The sequence below is a fragment of the Crocodylus siamensis genome, chromosome 6 (genome assembly GCF_052110815.1).
Source record: "Crocodylus siamensis isolate JL-2025a chromosome 6, ASM5211081v1, whole genome shotgun sequence".
In the NCBI taxonomy this organism is placed as follows: domain Eukaryota; kingdom Metazoa; phylum Chordata; order Crocodylia; family Crocodylidae; genus Crocodylus; species Crocodylus siamensis.
Genome location: NC_143400.1, coordinates 76,141,469 through 76,162,752, shown reverse-complemented (window position 1 = coordinate 76,162,752; position 21,284 = coordinate 76,141,469).

The following is a 21,284-nucleotide window of genomic DNA, read 5'->3' as shown; positions in this document are numbered from 1 at the left end:
TGTTCTTCCTCCTGAATAAGGAAGAAATGCAGGAATAGTCAGTTTTCCAAAACATTTATGCAACAATTCTGCTATTAAAGATAAACCATGTTACTTGCTTTGTAAAACTAGCAATTAGAATATTTCCTACAGTCTGTGGAGAAATAATATGGAACTTTCTATTCACTAAAAATATATTTAATTAATTGTGTGAGATACTGGCTGTACCTACACGTGCACGTTTACTAAGCAGTAATCTAAGTTACTGTGCAGTAACCGAAAATTACTGTGCAGTATGGGAGCATGTCTACATGTGCACTCCTGTACTGCACATTAACTATGGTGGCTTATGCTGACTTGGGCTTAACTTTGCATGATACAGGTAGCAAATTTACACCCAATTAGTTACTACACAGTCATGCATGTGTAGATGTGTTACTGCGCAGTAACGCGGGAGCTTCCCAGCTGGGTCTGCCTAGCCATTAGTGGGCCAGCTGGAGTCCAGCCCCAGGGCTCCTGCCTGGCCCCCATCCTGCTGCTGGGTTCTGTCAACCCCTAGCTGCAGAATATAAAAGCCTGCAACCTGTGCCTTGGGACACAAACCAGAGGGAGTCAGCAAGCAGGAGATGCTTTCTATCCACAAACCCAGCAGGCCCCATGTAAACAGTAAATATTGGGCATGTCTACACATGCATTTATGCAGGCTTAAATTTACTGTCCAGTAAATTACTGCACATTAAGTGGGAATAAGCTTGCATCTGCATGTGCACATGATCTAGGACTAAATTTAGTCCCAGGTAAGAGCAGACTGCCATGTGCGCTCTGGTGGCCACAGTGAAGCTCCAGCCTCTGGCCATATGGCTGCCAGCGCTTGGGACTAACTTTAGTCCCAAACTGAAGCCAGGAGACGTGGCCAGCCAGGAGCCCTAGCACTGGGCAGACCTAGCAGGGAGGCCCCCTGGGTTACTGTGCAGTGTCTACATGGGTGTTTCTACACAGTAACTAATTGGAATTAAATTTGATACCTGCATTATGTTTTCTAACACACACGTTCTATACATAATAATGAAAAGACTTTATTGGGCCGAACCCTGAACTGGTGAAAATCAGTGTAGCTCATTTTAATACAGTGCAATTTCCCAATTTACCTTGGCCTTAATGTTCACTTTTTCATAGCAAACCATATGCAAACATTTACAGCTACCAATCCACTTGAGGGAGCCAGAAGGTAATTTGTGGCTAAGCATTTTACCTTAGGGGTTTTACATGACATAATTACAAATAGGTAGTAAATGTGGAGCTCCCTGAATATGCAGCTGTGAATCTGCTCCTAAGTTCCAAGAATAATTTAGGAAAGTAATATGCCTACTAATAGAAGAAGACTGCACTATTTTCCCCACCCCCACCCCCAACTCTGCGAGCAAATAAAACCTGTTTTTTGGATCTTCTGTCATTTAGTGCAGAATAAGTAAAGTATACCTCCACCATATTGCCCATTTTTCCATGCCCTCTGGAGGGTGATGCTACAAGGGAAAAATCTGGCACTAGACAGCAATATTTAGAGAAGTAGGGACAAAACCAGAGAAGGCCCATATTGCTTCCCAAACTATGCTTATAGCATTTGCCAAGAAAGAAGGTAACACCTCATTGAATATTATCTTTCCCATACAGCACTACCCTTTAACAGTAGGTCCTGTGAGCCAGTGCAGCTAAGAAAATTTCCCAGTAAATAAGCACCAGTGCTCCAGTCACCAAGGAAGGGAGGAACACCACAGAGCATGGCTGCTTGCCAAACAGAACAATACAGGAAAAATTCTCATGAGATCCTTGCTGACTTTTCCTCCTTTTGTCCTTCTAGATTTTACTACAAGGGGAAAAAAGTAGCTTACTGACATTGAAGTATAACAGACTTTAGATTACTTCCTAACACACTTTTTGTTTTAATAGTAAAGTAGGTGCAGCACAGAGCTATGGAGGCCAAAGCTGCCTGTTTATCCAGAGGCTTAGCATGAGAGAGAACAGAAAAATAAATTTCCCTCAACATCCATGATTATCCTATTCTGAAAAGGCCACCACTAGCAATGGAAAGTTAATGCCAACCCTATTGTTCAACCAGTGTTTTGCCTATCTGCTGACTAGCAGTTCTGGATGTTTAAATTATGTGGATCCTTGTCCTCTAGGAGTAAGACTGACACAACCAAACCCATGTCAGATATTGAAAATCTACTCTAAACAAGAAAATATATTTCTTTCTTGGAATATTCTTCTAAAGTTTTCTCTCTGCAGTTCTCAAGCAACCGTAGTGTTACTCATAGCCTGTTACTACTCACGTACTGTACTACTGCAAACTGTCACAACTAAACCAATATGTTAACTGCATAAAATACCCTCAATCATGGTAAATGTCTTCTTAACTTGCACCAAGAGACAGTAAAATCAAACCTACTCTAAAGGAAATGTAACAGATATTTTTTTCAGATATATTCATTCTGAAGTGGATGAATATAAAAAATGTTATTATAAAAGACAAATGAGAAAAACTATTCCAGTCCTTCCACAAAGACACTATCAAACTGCGTGATTCTTTCTAGCTCTCTCTCAGGTTCATGAAATTGTATAGTTTTTATATAGCCCTTATTTCTTATCTAGGCCTGACAGATTTTAGAATTGCAAATACAGGTTCCCACAGCATATTACAGTTCACATGCTACCCTTCTCTCCTCAGAACGGAAATGGAACCAGGAAGAGCCAGCTTCCCTCATCACTGGGTCATTAGGGTCAAGGAACTGTAACCAGCGCTTGAGTCAACCAACTCCAGCCTTGCATACTAAAGCCAGAAATAACAATACTGGCTCCTCTACTAGGTCTGTCTGCTTTTCCAAAACTGCTTCCTCTTCCTCATAGGCTGTTATCTTATCCACAAGGTTTCATAAAAGTAAATTAGAACATGATGTTACTGGCCCAAGTGGGTTCCCCCTAATAAACAACAATGAGACTGTACACTATTATGCAGAACGATCCTATTACATTTTAAACAAAGATACTGTCTGCAGACAACGTTATTTAATATTTTCAGACGTCTAGAACTTGATAATCAAATATATATTGTTAATTGCCATTTAGTTAGTTTTAAACATTGGTTCAGAAGTTATTGGTAAATATAAAAAAGGTTATTTTGTAAGGTCTTGGAGACAGGAAATTGTAAACCTATGTGTTGAGGTGTCATCTTAACTATTGTAAGATAACCATAAGTGACAAGTGAGAAAGGAAAGGTAGTAACTTTCTGTATTCAACAGTAATGCATTTATGTAAGTTTAAATCAACTTAAGTGTGAAATTAATAACACATAGGTACTGACCTGCCACCAATACCTTTATAAGGGACCCCATGAATATCCTCTCCCTTACCCTGTGATAGGCTCTATGACCAAGGTTAGGGAGGGGACAGACTGGAGCACCTATAGTTTCTATTTTTTCTTTCCCCATTAATCCCCCACAAAAAACCTCTTATAACCATAACCAAATAAAAAGGCAAAACTTACCCTGTGGTAAGTGGGGAAGTGGGTGACATAGAGGAAGCACAAGGAGGAGTAGGCAACAGGAGAGGCCTTCTCATTCTTCCTGAGAAAGTAGGGCAAATGAATGCATGAAGCCTGGAAAACAAGCAGGAAGAATTGGAAGTCCTTGCACAGATGTGGAACTATGACATGATTGGAATAACAGAGAGACGTGGTAGGAGAACTCACATGGCTGGAGCGCAGTCATGGATGGGTATAAACTGGTTAGGAAGGACAGGCAAGGGAGAAGAGGAGGAGAAGTTTGTCTTAATGTAAAAGAGCTGTATGATTGGTCAGAGCTCCAATATGAAACTGGAGACAGGCCTGTTGAAAGCCTCTGGGGAGAGTAACAAGGGTGATTTCATGATGTGGGTCTGCTATTGACCACCAGACCAGGAGGATGAGGCTTTCTTCAAACAGGTAACAGAAGTGTCCTGATCTGGTTCTCATGGATCTTGGTTCTCATGGACTACTTCAATCACCCTGGCAGCTGCTGGGAGGGCAATACAGCAGTACACAGGCAATCCACTAAGTTTTTGCAGAGCACTGGGGACAACTTCTTGGAGCAAGTGTTGGAGAGGCCACCTAGGGGCTGTGCTCTTCTTGAGCTGCTGTGCACAAACAGGGAAGACTTGGGGAGTGTAGAAGCAGATGTCAGCTTGGGCAGCAACTATCACAAGATTGAGTTCATGATCCTGAGGAAAGGAAGGAAGGGGAGCAAGAGAGTAAGGACCCTGGACTTCAGAAAATCAGACTTTGACTCAGGGTAGGGGAAAGTTGGTTGTACTTTAAAGAACCCATCCCAATGTTCAGGAAGACTAGCAAGTATGACAGAAGACCAGCTTGGGTTAGCAAGGAATGCTTCAGTGAGCTAAAACATAGAAAGCAAGCTTACAAGAATTGGAAACTTCACCAAACAACTAGGTTGGAGTATATCAGTATTGCTCAGGCATGTAGGGGTGAAATCAGGAAAGCCAAAACACTGTTGGAGTTACAGTTAGCAAGGGACATGAAGGGTAACAAGAAGGGTTGCTACAAGTATGTCAGCAACAAAAGAAAGATCAGGGAAAGTGTGGGTCCATTACTGAATGGGGGAGGTAACCTAGAGACAGATGATGTGGGAAAGGCTGAAAGTACTCCATGCCTTTTTCACCTCTGTCTTCACAGGCAAAGTTAGCTCCCAGACCTTGCCTGCACCTGGCAGCAGAGTTTGAGGGGGAGGTGAGTGGCTAACAGTGATGGACGAACAGGTTAGGGACTATTTAGAAAAGCTGGATGCAAGCATTCTAGTAAATCCTAAAAAACTATTTCACTGATGCTGGGATTTCTCCCAGGACATTTTGCTGCAATTTTTTGCTTTCCAAAATACAAGAAAATGTACTCATGGAGTATTTCTAAGTGTCTGAGATAAAAATTACCTCCACCAAGTATGGTGATATAGAATTCTAGGAAAAGTGAATATCCATCAGAGGTAGGCACATCATTCTAACTTCACTGGCTATATTTGATAGCAGAATTTTATGAAAGGGGCTCCAGCAGCCTTCCAGAGTTGCTTTCAAACTGGACACAGCACTGCATACTGATCCTGACAAATGTACAGACTGGAACTATGAGGAAGCTTCCTTTGTTCTCTTTATATGAAGATGCTTGTTCTGAACATAAAGACAGAGTGCACTGATTGTACTCCACCCACACCCACCCAACTATTGTTTAAAATATTTGCATTACCCGGAGAAGCAGAAACCTAATCCTAATAACTGTGTGAACATGACACTATAACCTGCATCCTTCCTTTCCAATACACAGTGTGTCCCTAGTGCCTCTTTGCCACAGTGGGGTCAAAAAAAGATTTTTCTTAAAATGTTACTGAATCACTTCTTCATAACAAACAAATGTATTATCACTACAAATGCAGACTACTGATAGAAATTATTTCATTAACCTCTTCATACACCAATTCAATGAGTATATGTTACATGCACATCACCAAAATCATGCAACAATATACAGAGATGCAAAGAGAATAAATTATTTCAAAATCCATTTTATAGCTTTAAAACAATTACTTACATTATTATGAAGCTGACTTCATCCATGTAATATATTTAATTAAAGATAAGAATTGTAAATCCAGTGGTATGAGAACTCTCCCTGAAGCACCACCATGCTAGACTAACTAAAAAAATCGTTATCTTTATTGTATCATGGAGGAGCCTTGAAACATATGTGATTTGACTATATTCATTGTGAAGAGACCAGTGTTTTTCTTTTCATGTTATTGATGTGTATCTAAGATTATTCTTCACTGGCATTGAAGTTCTAATGCATATTTTTAAATAAAATAGACTATGCTTTATAACATAGTAAAATATAAACACTGTGCTCAAATAGTTGAAATATCAAGAGAAATAGCATTTTTTTCATCTTTAAGTTCAAAATATCTGCATGATACCTTTTACTTTTTATCCCCATCACTATAGATTTCACCTTGGGGATGACCTTGTTCTGTCAGAAGCTTCATGTCTTTAATGTACGGTGTGAGTTAAATCTAAGATGATTCTCAAATACATTGCAGGTAAGTGTTTATGTCACAAATAAATACAGTAGATTACTCTCAAACCTATACATTTGGAGTGTTTATTACAGATGCAGTTGCTATCTTACCATAAATCAAAGTACTTAAAGTGCCATATGATACCAAATGTTTAGTTTAACAGCATAAAATTGAGCCAAAACTGTATGCAGCACTTTATAGGTGCTATAAAATCCTTGTGCTTGTGGCCTCACTTTTTGTGCATTACCTTGATCAGTCAAGTCCACTGAACATTCTGGATGATAAATACCCACATGAAACAACGATTAGCTTTCAGGGTTTAGTTTTCTTAAATTATTGCTGTCTCCTGTGAAAATTTCAAAATATGACAAAACCCCAACTTAGGCAGGGCTTGTATTTAAAGCCATTGGATTTACTTTCCCTTTATTAAGTTTTCTGCTATTATCCATTCTCTGATACAAAGCTCTTGTACTCTTATCTGCACCAATAATTACGAATCTGTTATGAAACCCATTATGAACAAACAGTTTTAGCCATTTCACTATGATAAGAAATGCTTTATTTTATAGCTGTCTGACTGTGGTCTTTCCTTCTCCTTTCCCTGTCTTAAAACTTAGCAGAGTTATGTAGCAACTCTGCTGGTTAGGTCTAATTCCTTTGTTAATTCTTTTACAGCAGCAGTGGCCAATTACTTCCTGAGAGGTTTTAGAATGCAACAAGTAGTATTCCTCAGCTCACTCTACTGTGCAGCCCACACAGAATTCAAGTGCCTTTATGCAGTACCTTAGAAAAATGTAGCTCAAAGCAATCTGAAAGACTGGATGTTGAGCCTTTTAGTCTCTATGGACTACAGCTCCATACCTAAGATAAAGGTAACTGTAGTCTTCTGCATTTTATGCTCTTTGAGTGAACTCTGACACTAAGGGAAGTACTAGCACAAGACTTATGCACCACTTATTTCCTTCTGTTATTGAGATACCCATTTTACAGATGACATAACTAAGCCACATAAGTGATCTTGTTGTTTAAAAGACACAAACATCCTAATGTCCAAGTTGGAGATAGAATTCAGACATTCTAGCTCCTAGTATTGCACTTGAACCACTAAATGGCATTTCCCATACTGTCCAAAATGCACTTTTCCCTTGGTGTCTTCAGTATTTTCCCCCAAAATAGGCATATTTCTGCATAAGGGTACATTTACAGCAGTGATGGTCTACTGCTTTAAAAAGATTTGTAGACACTTGGTTAATCAAAGATGAAAATATAGAAATTGAAAATTAAAGTGAAATATTGGAAATATGGATCACTGAGTAGTACTGTAGTGCTGCATACATGAAAGCTAAACATAGCAATTTACTAATAAAAAGATGCATTTCAGTAACATTTGCTATTTTTAAAAGTTTACTTTTATTCTACATGTAGTAGATGCAATATTTTACAATTAAATCCAATTATTTATCAAGGAAGTCTTGATTTTGAATAAAATGCTCAAGGGTTTGTTCACCACCACACAACTAGACTTTGGCATAAATGCCTTGGGAATGCGGGAAGTTCACACCCCTGTCAAATGACATTGTTTCACTCAGTCTGGCTGAAGGCCAAATGAAAGCAGTGTAAAGGCTGTCTTTGTAACCAAAGCTAGACATTTCATTCTTTTTTAAATGAAAGCATATAGAAATGTAGAAATGGATGGATGAAAGAAACTGTGTTTTCACTGACTCCATTACAGGCCTTACAGCACAACTCTCAATAGCTCTATAAACATATACAACAACACAACACAGCACACAGATATCATTCTCATCTTAAATTCATATTAATTAGTACTTTCCAGTAACTTGGCTAACCATTATCTAACATTTCTAGTATTCAAAAGGAATAGCCCCACTCATTAACTACTGTCTAAACCCTTGTGGTTTCACTATTTAAATCCATATTTATCCCCTTAGTTTTATTATTCCAAAAGCAGATCTCCTTTCAGCTTTCCTTTTTCAGGGCTGCATATTTTATGCATGTCAAGCAATCCCTCAAAAACATTCCCTCCACCCTCAAGTTACTGTTGTTGTACTTTTCTGGAGGGTTTCCAAGCCACTGATGAGGGGTTTTTTCTAGAATTGAGCCCAGGATGGAGCAGAGTATTCCAAGCAGGTCCTGAAAAGAGCCATATTCAGAGGCACCATTATTTCCTGAACTTTGTAACCAATTCCTTTCTTTATCTATCTGAGCATTGCCTTGCTTTCCATGCAGTTATTACATATTGTACCATCCCGCCTTTATGCAGCTGCTTACCACCATCTTCCTAAGATCCTATCTTCAGCATTTTCTTTTGGATTTTTGCCCTTACATAAACATTTAAAATTGTGTGTTCACCTGAAGCATGAAAACTTCGATTTGAGATTGTATCTGGACAAGTACTAAATATCTCAAAACCATTACTGGATTTTCTCCTGACAACACTCTGGCTAAGAACAGACATTCAAAAAGCCAAAGGCAGAATTGATCCAATCCAGGCAGATTTCTCTAAACTACTTAGATTAGATCAGGAGCGAACAGAAGGCACATTCGCCCTTTGGCGGTGGGGGAGTGGGCAGGCAGATGCCTGCAGTGACTGAGGCCAAAGGTACAGGGTGCTCCCTCATACCTCCAGCATGCCAGAGATTGCTGAGGGCAGCCAAGAAGGGACCATCCCTGACTGGCTGTCAGGCACGCGCCCCAAGCCCCCTGCTCAGTCCTCGGCTTCCAAGACAGCCCCAGAAGGAATTACCATGGCAAGTGCCTCCCATCACTGCCAGCCAGATTGCTGGGTGTGTTATGGTAACCCCTTCTGGGGCTCTCCTGGAAGCCTAGGGCTGGGCATGTGGAAGGGTCTGCAGTTGGAGCAGAGGGTTGAGGCTGTGTGCCTGACAACCAGCCAGGGATGGCTCAGCTCTGTAGATGGAAGAATCAGGCTCTGGGAAGCCCAATCCTTCTTTCTGTGGATCACTTGTTTCCCTCCTGCCCAGCATAAACCTCCCAGGCAGCCTGGCATGTCTTGCCAGCTGCTGCTGGTGCCAAGCTCTGGTAAGATGTGTTTGGCAGCCCAGGATACTTGTGCCAGGCAGCAGGGCCTAGCCCTTCCTTCCATGGAGCGCTTGTGTCCTGGCTTCCTGGTGCAAGCCGTCCAGGATGTCTGGTGTGTCTTGTAAGAGAAAATAACAATCATTAAACAAAAAAACAGATGACCCTTTAAAAGCAGATGACCTTTTCCCCTTTGCTGACAGTAAGTGAAATGTGTAAACCGCAGAACCAGTCTCAAGCAGCCCAAGCTTGTTCTGTGTATTTTGTAACTTTGTAACGGCAAGGAAAAAAACCCAAAAGTGCACGCAACAATGTAACACATAATGTATAAATACCAAGCTGTAAACTCAGTTCAGGGGAACTCTCTGTCCTTGTGACACTGAGTGGCCCCTCTGCAGAGCAATAAATTTACATGCTGACACTCCCTCATTCTATGCTGAATTGATCACGGCTAGGAACGAGCCCAGAGACGGGATGTGGCCAGTGCTCTTCGGCATATGAGCACACCCTTCGGTGTATGGGTGCTACACAGTAGCTGTTCAACCCTTTTCCCCAACAGTCTTACTTGAGCTTGGCACTGGTGGCAGCCAGTAAGATGCACTAGCAAGGGGATATGAGTGAGTACTCCATGGAGGGAAGGATTGGGCTCTGCTGCCTAGCATAAACTTTTTGGGCTTCCCAATGTGTCTTTCCAGCTGCTGCTGATGCCAGGCTCCGAGGGGCACTATCCTTGCTTGTATAGAGTGCTTGCATCCCTGCTACCTGGCACATGCCTCTCTCCCTCCCTTGCCTGAACCACCCCCACTGCCTGCCTGTTTCTGTGCTGGCTTAGGTATCTGACAGCTCAGAGCAGCTAAGCACCCGATGAGTGCTAGCTTGTCTCCCTGCAAGGGGGGGCTAGTGGGGAGGGGGGCCACAAAGGCCCCTGGGATGTCAGTGGGCAGCAACCTAAGTTGAGTTGGGAGGGGGTCTGGTACTGAAGTTTAATAGACTGACTTAACCTAAACCAGTTAAGTCTGATACTACATCGATCCAAGTCTATCTTAGACCACTATCCACCATTTTTAAAAGAGTCTATATGCTCCGTACTTCTGCTCTGTTATGGGTATAAACCAATTTCTGACCACCTAAACCAGAAAAAGTGTAAATGTCTGCACCTGGCCTCTGTGAGGTATTATCTTCATTTTAGAGAATCTTATCAGCTATTCTTCTATTCCAGAACATATATTATCATCAATTCCTGATTTATGTTTTACCCTCATCTACAGTTTTTAAAAATTATTTTGAACAATTCTAAGAGGTTAGCATAACATGGAGTTAAGTTTATCTGTCATAGCAATGTTCAAACCTCAGCGTCTTCCAGGACTGGCCCCTGTATTGGGAGAAATAATTATAACAAATAGTATGCAAGAAATCAGCTTCTGATGCAGTGACATTCTGCTTATTATTTGTACATATGAGAAAAATCTCCATGTCTGGCACACATGTGAATAGGCATTCCCATTAACTTATTCATATTAATGTTTCAGAATATTGCATGGAACAAAGAGGGGCAATGGGTTTCAATCAATTTTGTGCCAAGTTGTCTTCATGCATTCACTTGCATCTCTAACTGTGTAACACAAAGGTTTTCTTGTAAGAGAGAATTTGCTGGCACAAATACAAGGTTTCACAAGTTAAAATATGTGACCTCAAGAAAGGCGTATTATTGAAAACGTCACAAGCAAGCAGGTTGAATATTTAGAGAAAGAGTTTAATCATTTCCTTATTGAGCAATGAAATGAAAACTAGCAGCTAATATACCTGGAGAAGGAGTGAGAGTTGGTAGCAGAAATTATTGATCAAATGTTAAATAAGGAACAAAAATTCTGACTATGCAATTGCTCAGGAAGTGCAGGTGAATTAAAATAATACAGATAAAATTTTCATTTTAAATACCATGAAGGAGTAAATGAAAAATTCTTTTGCACGGTAACAAAATTACTTGTAATATCATTCAGAGAAAATATCATTTTCCTTAAAAGCATTTGGCTCAGCACCCAATTTCAAATTTTTGTTCCTTGGAGATTATTATAGTGCTTTGCATTTTTATACTTCCCAGTCCATAACCCTGTGGCTTAGAAGCACAAATAATGTCATAAATATTACTCATTGCATTAGCAAAAACCCAAATGTACATCCACATTTTTCTCTTTAAAGGGTAAGTAAATAACTATGGGTTATCCAGTGAATGAACAAATAGTAACATAAGAAAAGTATTTCCTGGAATTATGAAAGTAACACCATTGACGTGCACAGAGGTAATTAATACAGAGTAATGACGTGCAGCATTTGTGAGGTTTGAGCATCAATATTAACACTATGCCAAATTCTTGGTAACAAGCCACATTACCTGTCTGTAGTTTTTATTTTTTTAATATACATATACATACATACATACATACATAACTTCACACTATGAAGTTTCAATTTAGGTGTCTTAAAGCACCCAGTCTTTTTGTAGGATAAAGTGTGGAGGGAGGCAGGGTTTAGAGGATTCCACAGATACAAGTCCTTTTTTCCTTGATGTTTGAGCTTTTTATTCTCACATTTATATATTAAGTTTATTTTTATATTTATATATATAAGTTTATTCAATTACATTCTTCATATTGCCCATAAAAGGTGACATTCAGGGGTCAGGTGAGGTCAGAAGGAGTAGTACTTTTCCAGACTTCTCCACCAAAATCGGATACTCTTGATAATAGATTATGCAGGTATTCAAAAGACAACTGTGCGTGAGATCCGGTTCCCTTGGGCTGCTCTTATTGCAGTACAAGAATGGCCTTCTTGTTTTTTTGGTTTACATTTTGGGTGCCAAGTCATTCGGAGTGACAGCAATTCCCATCCACACGGCACAAATGCAAATGAACAAACAAGACGCCAGGCAGTAGGCTCCAGTTCTGGCAGCTTCTAATGATGGCTGCAGTGTACACAAGGCCTTGATTTCAAGCTGCAGTTCAGCATCTGTTCTAAAAAGAAGAGAATATGCAAAAACTCCAGCACCATTTGTCTACAAGCAGCTGGACTTATGTCTTTAAAAGGCGTGAAAGGTAACAAGGATCGTAACATCATTTCCACCACTTGCAATTAAGGAAAATCCTGTGTGACAAATCTGGCCAAGCACCTTTTATTTAACACCTTCACATTGGAGCTAGGGCTCAGATCTATCTAGGCTTCAGGCTGACTTTTACCCCCCTCATCATAAGCTCAAACACCCTCACCTAGAACTCACCAATGACAGATTTAGTCTTCTGGTTCACAGTTGGATAACTGTTCATCTGTAAGCAGACAGATGTGGTGCAAAACAGTTCTCCTTACATTTCTGGGTACACTAGTGCTCTTTAGTTTAAATATAAAAACACAAGAAAGAGTACAGATGCCCTAAAAAACAACAAACATCCATAACGTGAGGCACCTCACTCGGATCCATCTTTCCCTGGAAGTCCTTGGGGATCCAGCTCTGTCCACAAAGGCAAGGCTTACAGCTCGTTGGACACCTGTGGTAACTCCTTATCTTGAGTTGGTGAAAATGGCTCCTCAAACCCTCTGTGTGGCCCTTAAACTTTATCAACATTTTGTTCCTCCCTTCTTAACTTCCTGCTGCTCTAGTCTCAGGCCTCTATAGAGACATTTAGAGGAAACTCTGCTCAGGTAATCTTTTTTAGTATATCCACTGGACTACCCAAATGGACATATTCAGATCTTTAGCAGGTTTAGTAGTCCACTCACACAGTATGGCTAATGCAGCCTAAGATTAAATGGGCAAACCAAAACACAAATAACATTTTCATACAGTTAAGGCAGTTAAGGGGGAAATTTCCCCACATTCTCCACAACAGATAAGACTTTTATGCTGGATAACAAAACAGTAAAAGATGTCTTTTCAATGTGGATCACACGGCAAAGTCAATGGACCTAATACATGAGGGGTGCAATGGATGTGTTCATTCTACCTGCATATAGCAGTTGTGGGCCCAGCCTTGTAAATACAATAGCCAGTAATCCAATTGTCCTTAACAAAATAACTCAGAGTAGAAAACCCAGTGTCTGTCGTAATCCAGTGCTTTTCTGTACTAAGTGCCTTAGAAGGAAATGAAAGAGGAAAGGTGAAATTATCTGAAAAGGAAGTGCAAAGATCACCATGAGAACATTTTTGTGTTGTGCAGCCAACACATGTGATGTATGCAGGCTGCACAACTTCAAGGCATTTAAACTAAAGCCAACAACATTAACAACAGTCAACATTATTATCAACTACGGCTACATTTTTATTCCAAATAGCTGTACCTTAGTGCCCATACTGACTAGGCAAGGTAGGCACATGTGTAGGGGTGCATACATGAACTCTGAAGCTTAATTTTCTGTTGCTTTCATCTCCTGGTAGCCCTATTAACAAGACGGAGGATGATGAGTGGGTTCTTCCCTCAGGCTGGGTAACTTGTACTGCTGCTCTTTAGATGTGAGGCATGATAGCCCAATGGGATTTTTCCATGGCCTGGACTGTTGAGCTGCTCTGTCTTGTTATGTGGACCTTTACCATTTGTGGCATGCTGATGCCTAGTTTTTCTAGGACTGGTTTCTGCTTTTCTGTTGAGTCTGTCCCACAAGCAAAACCAAGAACTACTTTTTATAGCTCTGTAAATGCTTTGTATGGGCAAGCAAAACTAAGGCTAAATACAGCAGTGCTCTTTCCAGAAACTTTAATGATCTTTATTTCACTTGCCTGTTTCGCAGAAATGCCCTCATCCTAACTGAAATGCACTGGTTAAAAACTGAAGTACAATTTTAGACTGATAATGTCATACGTATTAAAGAGTAAAAAGATCATCATGATCATTCAACCTATGTATAGTATGCCATAAAATTTCACACAGTTATTCTAATTTGAATCCTAGGCCCCTCAACACATGAGGCTAAAGGTATTATGGGATCTAATGGATAATTCACACAGCAGTGCAAATCCCATGGCGCCTTATTGCTCATACAGGGAAAGCCCAATTCCCCTGCCCCAGGGATGCGTGAAACCCCCAGGGCTGGAGGATTGCCACAGGAATGATCTCCCTGCCCCAGGGGCATGGAGAAAACCTCAGGGTCAGAAGATCCCTGTGGGCACAATCTCCCTGCATGAGGAGTACGGGGAAACCCCTGTGGCCAGAGGATCAGGGTGATCCTCCAACCTCAGGGCCTAGAAGATTATCTCCTGGCCTGAGGGTTTGGAGAGGCATGCTAGGGGGACCTAGCATCCACAGATGCCAGGGCTGAGAGTCTCCAGCAGTTGCAGGACTCCTAGCCCTGACTGGGCGAGGTTCATCCCTGCAGCGGGGAGCCCTGTCAGCAGACAAGGCTCCCAGCTGCACTGAAGACCCTGCTGCATGTGCAAATTAAAGCTTGATAGCAACCAGCTATAAAGTGAGTACACATTTTCAAGATCTAACTTTATAGCTGGTTGGAGCTTTTTATTGTGATAGCTACTTTGCACATATAGCTGGTCTCAAGGTAACTGTGCAATTAACCAGTTAAATGCACAATACCTGTAATGTGTAAAGGGGTATATGAATACCTGTAATGTGTAACTTAGGGTATATGAATATTCTTCCAAGAAGAAAAAGAAAACAGTGTGATTTTTTTAGTTTTTCCCAGTTCTCTCAGGACAGACATAAGCCTATGAGTCACTTTCCACAGTAAGTATCCTTTAAAGAAATAAATAGAAAAGTAAATATACTAAATAAACATATTTTAAACACCAGAATTGTAAAAGGCTTTGGTCTGCAGTCATACCACTGGGAAATATGCTATAAGCAGCAAGAGGTGTGGCCAGTGCTTGAATGGAGAAAGGATATTTTAGCCAGTGCATCACAGAGGATGTTTCCTTTTCGTAAGAGGTATCAAAGAGTCCATGGGCTGGATTTGGACCATGGAGCTCCATTATCCAGCCCCTTGTGCTGCCCGTGGGTCCAGAGTTGACCAACACACAGCATACTCCAGACTGATCCCATGTGCAGGGCCCAGGACACGCTGCACATGGCATCCACCACAACGAGTCCACAAGTGGTCCACAACACACACTGCAAAGGGTACATGCCCCATCCAGCCCAGGACTCACTCCAGGACCCATGCTGCACGTGGTACACCCCCAGATGCTATGAAGTGGGAATTACATGCAGCATGGGTGCCAGATCAGTGGGAGCAGGTGTTTTGTGCAGCACAGTCCTAGACTAGTCAGATCCAGAATGAAGAAGAAGAGTGGAGGGCTTTGGGTCTAATCTGGCCCACAGGGCCAGTCATACACCATTCAGCTGGCCATGGACTGGCCCTACCCCATTCATCCAGCCTGTGGGGGCAGAGTTTGACACCCCTGGTGGATGCTTTATTCATGTTACAATTTCTCCTCCATTTTTGGACACTACAGACTCACAAATACAGATTTCTCAGACCACTTGTCATGATATCATTGCAGTATGAAATATTGTTTTTGTACAAGTTCTATATTCTCCACCTATCACCTACATTTACCAGTATAGTAATGCAGAGGGACAGGATGGTCTTTATAAAACCTAATAGAATATGTGATATTCACTGTATCAGCAGGGATCAAATGCTCCAAGTAATTGGCAATCTGCAGTTCAAATTTTGGATAGGACAACTAATTGTAGTTGTTAAAAAATCTTGCTCAAATTGCTATCAAGCCAATATCAGGGCTCATGTAAAACTGTTACCCTTTAAAATAAAGTCCAAATTAAAAATTTAAAGGATTTTCTGATTAGTAAAATGGGCTAAATGGGGAGATTTCAGTCTTGAAATCAATGTCACATCTTGTAAAGAAGAAAATGAATCCAAAGTGGACACTTTGGATATATTATGCACAGCTATTCCCAAATGAAGACAAAGAAAATCTGTTACTATCATACACACCTGGCCTATAATAATCTGGATTGTGGATTTAGAGGGGGAAGAAAGATCTTTTGTTCCTGGCTCACAAACAAAAGGAATTGGAATAAGAGAACCATAAAATTCTCATCTTTCCAGATGTAGGTCCCAGAATACAAACAAAACAGTGGAAGCTGTTTCTCATTAATAAGTATCTTTACTTTATCCTGCCAAGTAAGGATCAGATACAGGCTCCAGAAACTAATATTGTAGGACAATTAAATTGCTATGGCCTTGCTAAATCATTCAAAAGTCCAAACAATGCTAAGGTTATTCAAGGCAACTTTGAAGAAGAGGAGAAATACTATAAACATGTAGGAGATGTTTATTTGGCACAGTGCATATTACTGCCCTCTTGTAACATTCTTTTGTTACCTCCTCAATTTATGCTGCTCCACACTCATATGAATTTCATAAATCTCCTAAAGAATACTCAACATCTCAGCAACATTTCTAGCAACATTCAGAAGGGGATTAAAAATTATACTGGTTCAAAGTCCAGGACTTGCTCCAGCAATTAAGTCTTTGATTAGTGCCAAAATAGCACTGCTTTTTTGCAAGATATAAAACTATAGTGATAGTAAGCATTAACATAGCAGTTTTCTTTAATTTACCTCAAAGTGCTTTACCAAGCAAGGCAAGCTTGAATGTCTCTATTTTACATATGGGGAAACTAAGGCCAGAGAGGCTGATGATGTGCTTCATGGTAGACTGATACTAATCCATACTCCAGAAACCATTTTCATTTTCCAAATCTTGAAACACTGAGGGATAGAGGGAGACAAAATACCAAGCCAAACTGAGAAATTAATACCTGTTCTTCCATTTTGGATCCAGCTCCCAATAATACTGCATTTTCTTACATACAAAACACCCCTGAATTAAATATGCCCCCTATTTTTGGAGGACCCCAAGGAGAAAAAAGAGCTTCGCCTGCAGTATGGGTATGGATCTAAGGTCTGGGGTCTCCAGGGCTTGGGGCTGCCCACTGAGGCTGGGGGCTTGGGAGCCAGGGGCCATGCAGCAGAAAACATGCCAGCCCCAACCCTGACCCTGTGGGCTGGCCTGATCCAACTGCACAAGCACTGGGGCTATATCCAGCCACAGTGAGGCTGGGGACCACACAGACAGGCCAGGTCCAATCTAGTCATGACAGGGCTGGGAGCTGTGCAGCAGGGTAAACCCTGCATACTGGCTCCAGAGCCACATACCATATCTCACCCATCTACAGTATATGTGGAGCTGCTTAAGACCCAAAGGGGCACTGACTTCATGATCAGCTCTCATTTGTATACTTGAGAGAAGCTAATTCTGATCAATTAAGCAAAGCAGAGAAAGAATCCAGCTTCTTTTTCAGCCTAGTCTTATTTTCCCCATGTTTAATTATGTTCAACGAGCATGCAAACTATAATTGCTTTAGATGAGCAGCAGCAGCAGCGACTCAGTCTCCCCTATAAGTTAGCTGACAAAAAGAACCAGAGCTGAAGTACAATATTTTCCCTAACATTTTGCAGAACTTTACAGCTAGCATTCAAACACAGTGTGAATATGTTAATAAATTATGTCAAATCCCTGCTTTAAGGTCTAATATTACATGACCTTCTTGAGCTAGAAGTGCTGAATCAATGAAGAGAAACAAATATCTTTTATTCATAATTTGATACACTAAATTCTCATCATACCAGCTTTATTGCTCATAAGAAAGAAGGTAAATATTTTCACTTAAGAAGAACATACTGTTGGGTCACACAAAGAGTATTATCTTTATTTATAGACTTAAATACTAATCTGAACAGAGTCTAAATGCTGATATAAATGCTCCCTAAGCTAGCATGTCCCATAGGCCATGCCATTTCTAGTTAGGCCCACTTGTTCAGCGTGGGCTTGCACTTGCCTCACAATTATTCCCCTGAATATCAACTTTAATTTTTTTTTAATTTAGGACTTGTTTGCCTGAGAGATTATAATGGCACATTTAAAACTGTATGACATGGATACTCTTATTCCAGGTTAAGAGTCACTGGGAACATTTACACAAGATGCTTTACTGCACAGTAGATCTAATTACTGTAAAATAAGTGTCACATCTATGTGTGCTGACCCTTACTGCACAGTAAATAGCTCTAATAACAAGTAAATTTGCTACCTGCAAATTTACTTGTGAGTAATTACTGTGCAATACAGCATGTGTAGAGATCTGACTCAGAGCAAATTTGCTCTTGGTCAGCCAGGCAGCAGGGGGCAGGAAATTGCTCCCTGCCCCCAGGAGCTGCCTGCTGCTGGGGCGGGCTCCGCCACAGGATCCCAGGTTGGGACAATGTCCCTCTGCCCCGGCTCATGATCATGGAGCGGGGACTGGGGAGCTTGTTCCCAGTCCCTGCTCTGTGATCACAGGGCTGGAAACAATCAGGCAACCAAGGTGTGGGACTTGGAAAGAGCTACAGAGGAATCCCCACCCAGCCAGGGGCTTGCTGCTAGCTGCTCCACTGGTGGATTGCAGCAGAGGGCTAGGACCTGCCCCTCCCCTGCAGCTCTTTCCAAACCCCCTGCCCCCAGTGGGGGAGCTGGAGCCAAGAGCTGTCTGCTGTGAGGGCAGGGAACATTGTCCCTACCCAGGCTCCAGTGGTGGAGGCTGCCATGGAAGTAGCCAGCTTCCTGGGGTGGGGAGTAATCTCCCAGCCTCTGCCAGGAGGCAGCCATCTCCTGGTCCTGTGCTCCCTGGCAGCCCCTGGGCTAGCACCCCCTGGCTGCTGCAGGGCTCCCCCTAAAGCTCCCCCTGGTTGGTGCAGGGTCAGAGGGGACGGAAGAAGACTGCTGCCAGGAAAAGCAAATCTGTTCCTGTATCCTCACTCATCTAGATGCCTACCTGGGATGGGCTTGCTCGAGTAATTGGACACTTGTACACATGAGGGGGGTTTAGTCCTTAGGGTTGCATTCTATGCACTCTAAATCGAAACAGTGAATTTTTAACTGAAACCCACCATTTCAATTTAGGGGTTTCTTTCACTGTTATGGTGAGGGGTCTGATCCTTTTGGAGTCTGCCCACAGCTGCGGGGTGAGCTGCCAGTAGGTTGAGTGGCCCCCGAGCTGCTGGGGCCCTGGTCCTTCCCTCTGCAGTGGCGGTGCCCCCTAGGGCCACCCAGGCAGGCTGTTAGAGGACTGGGTGCTGCCCCAGCTTGGATCTGGCCAGGTGCCATCTCCAACTCTTCCCTGACCCCAAGCTGAGGCAGCACCCAGACCACTAGCAGCCCCCTCCACCCCAGGAAGCTCTGGGGGGGTGCCACTACTCTCTCCTTCACAGAGTCCCCCCCAGGGTCCCCCACAGTTCAGGGGCTGCTCAGGCCACCAGTACCTCACGCCCCGGCCACAGAAGAGGTAGGCTGCCTCTGCCAAAAAAAAAAAAAAATTGGGCCCTTCTCCACTTCTGCCTTCAGCAGGCACCTGCTAAAGGCAGAAGCAGTAAAGTGACCAATCCTTTTTACTGTAGAGCCTGCCCATCTCTCCTGCAAGCTGACTAATAGCTTCAACGCATCATTGCAAGCTAGACTACATCAGGATGTAGTTTAGTTTGAAACAATGCAAACTCATTTTAAACTCCAAAACTCCTGCATGTGTACAGCATGATGCCGTTAAGCCATACGAAGTGACATTTTGTTCACATATACATGGTAATGGATCATGTGTACAAGCACCCATTTACTTTAGAGTAAACTCACCCTGCAGCATTTGCCCATGTAGACATGCCAACTTTTCCAATGTAGTTTAATCTGCTTCCAAATTTGCATGAGCTACATTGGGAAAAGGCCTTCATATAGCACCATAAGACAGCCAACACAAGAAATTGAAGTGATAGTTTTACCTCATACTTGCATAACTTACAATGTAGACAAGCACTAGCTGTTATGGCTGAAAGAAAAACCTTGAAAATGTGATTCAGTGACAGCAACATAAGTTTGTGGAAAGACTGAAACTATAGCTTAATGGTACAAACTACTCCAATCACTTCAATAGATACTAGCTCAGGTGTCAGTAATGACACTAGTGTCATTTACTATTTTACTACCCATTAAAATATGTAAGGAAGGAAAAGAATCATCCTGCAAAAAATCAACACAACGTATCCTGAGCAATCCTGATTTTAGCTAGGCCTTTAACAACACATGACAAAGGCAAAAAGGTGAGTAAGTGCTTTAATTTTCCTGAAAAGAGGCTCAGTTTTCACAAGTGGGAGAAGTACCCTTCTAAAGGAGGCATGCTATGATGCCATACTAGCTCCTACGTACCATACTTCCAGGCTTGAGGAATTTCATCATAAATTAGGGGTGAGACAAAATGGCTAACTCAGCACTATCTGTGGTCCCCCTACCACACTGCATAACAATACAATTCCTGGAGTTGTAGACAAAAGGCTATAACCCCATATGGGACTTCCACTGCTTTAAAATCTGTCTGTTCAAGATCCAGACAGCAGGCATTCACTAAGTTTTCACTCTCATCAAGGTTATATTACAAATATCTCAATAAACACAGTTTATGCAAACCTCAAAAGGAATAATATTTACATCACTTAATAACTAGACTTCATAGGGAAAGGAAAGCTCAGATATTGTTTCATAATAAAGTGATTTTCCATACCGGACTAAACAGAATAAATGTTTTTCCCATGCTTTTCTCTTAAAAAACCTTCTTCTGTTTATGTCACAGATGTATTATTAATAAAAGAAGGACATAAGGATATAATTATATTTGATCTGTGGGTATTAGTCTTATTTTCCAGTAAATCCTAAAAAAAGCATGAGATCCTCCTGATTCAGGCTACCAACTGCAGTGAGAGCTATTCGTATTTTTCAACAACAGAATCAAGACAGGGAAAAAGTTCAACTGATGCCACTCCAATTACATTTGCCATGTAGAGATGTCTAACTATTCAGGTGCGGACAGGTAAAGATATTATATAGAGTACAAGCTATTATGTAATTGGCTGAAAAAACAATTTCCGTCTTACGTTTAGCAAGTTCTTAGTAACAGGGGTGGTTAACCCTGTTAGTTTGAAGTCAGACAGACGATAGGACAGAGTGGTACCAGAAGGTAGGGTGGCTTGGGGTGGGGTGGGAACATGACACCTTAATTAGAGTGCATCTTGGGAGCCACTTTAACTAAAGCAT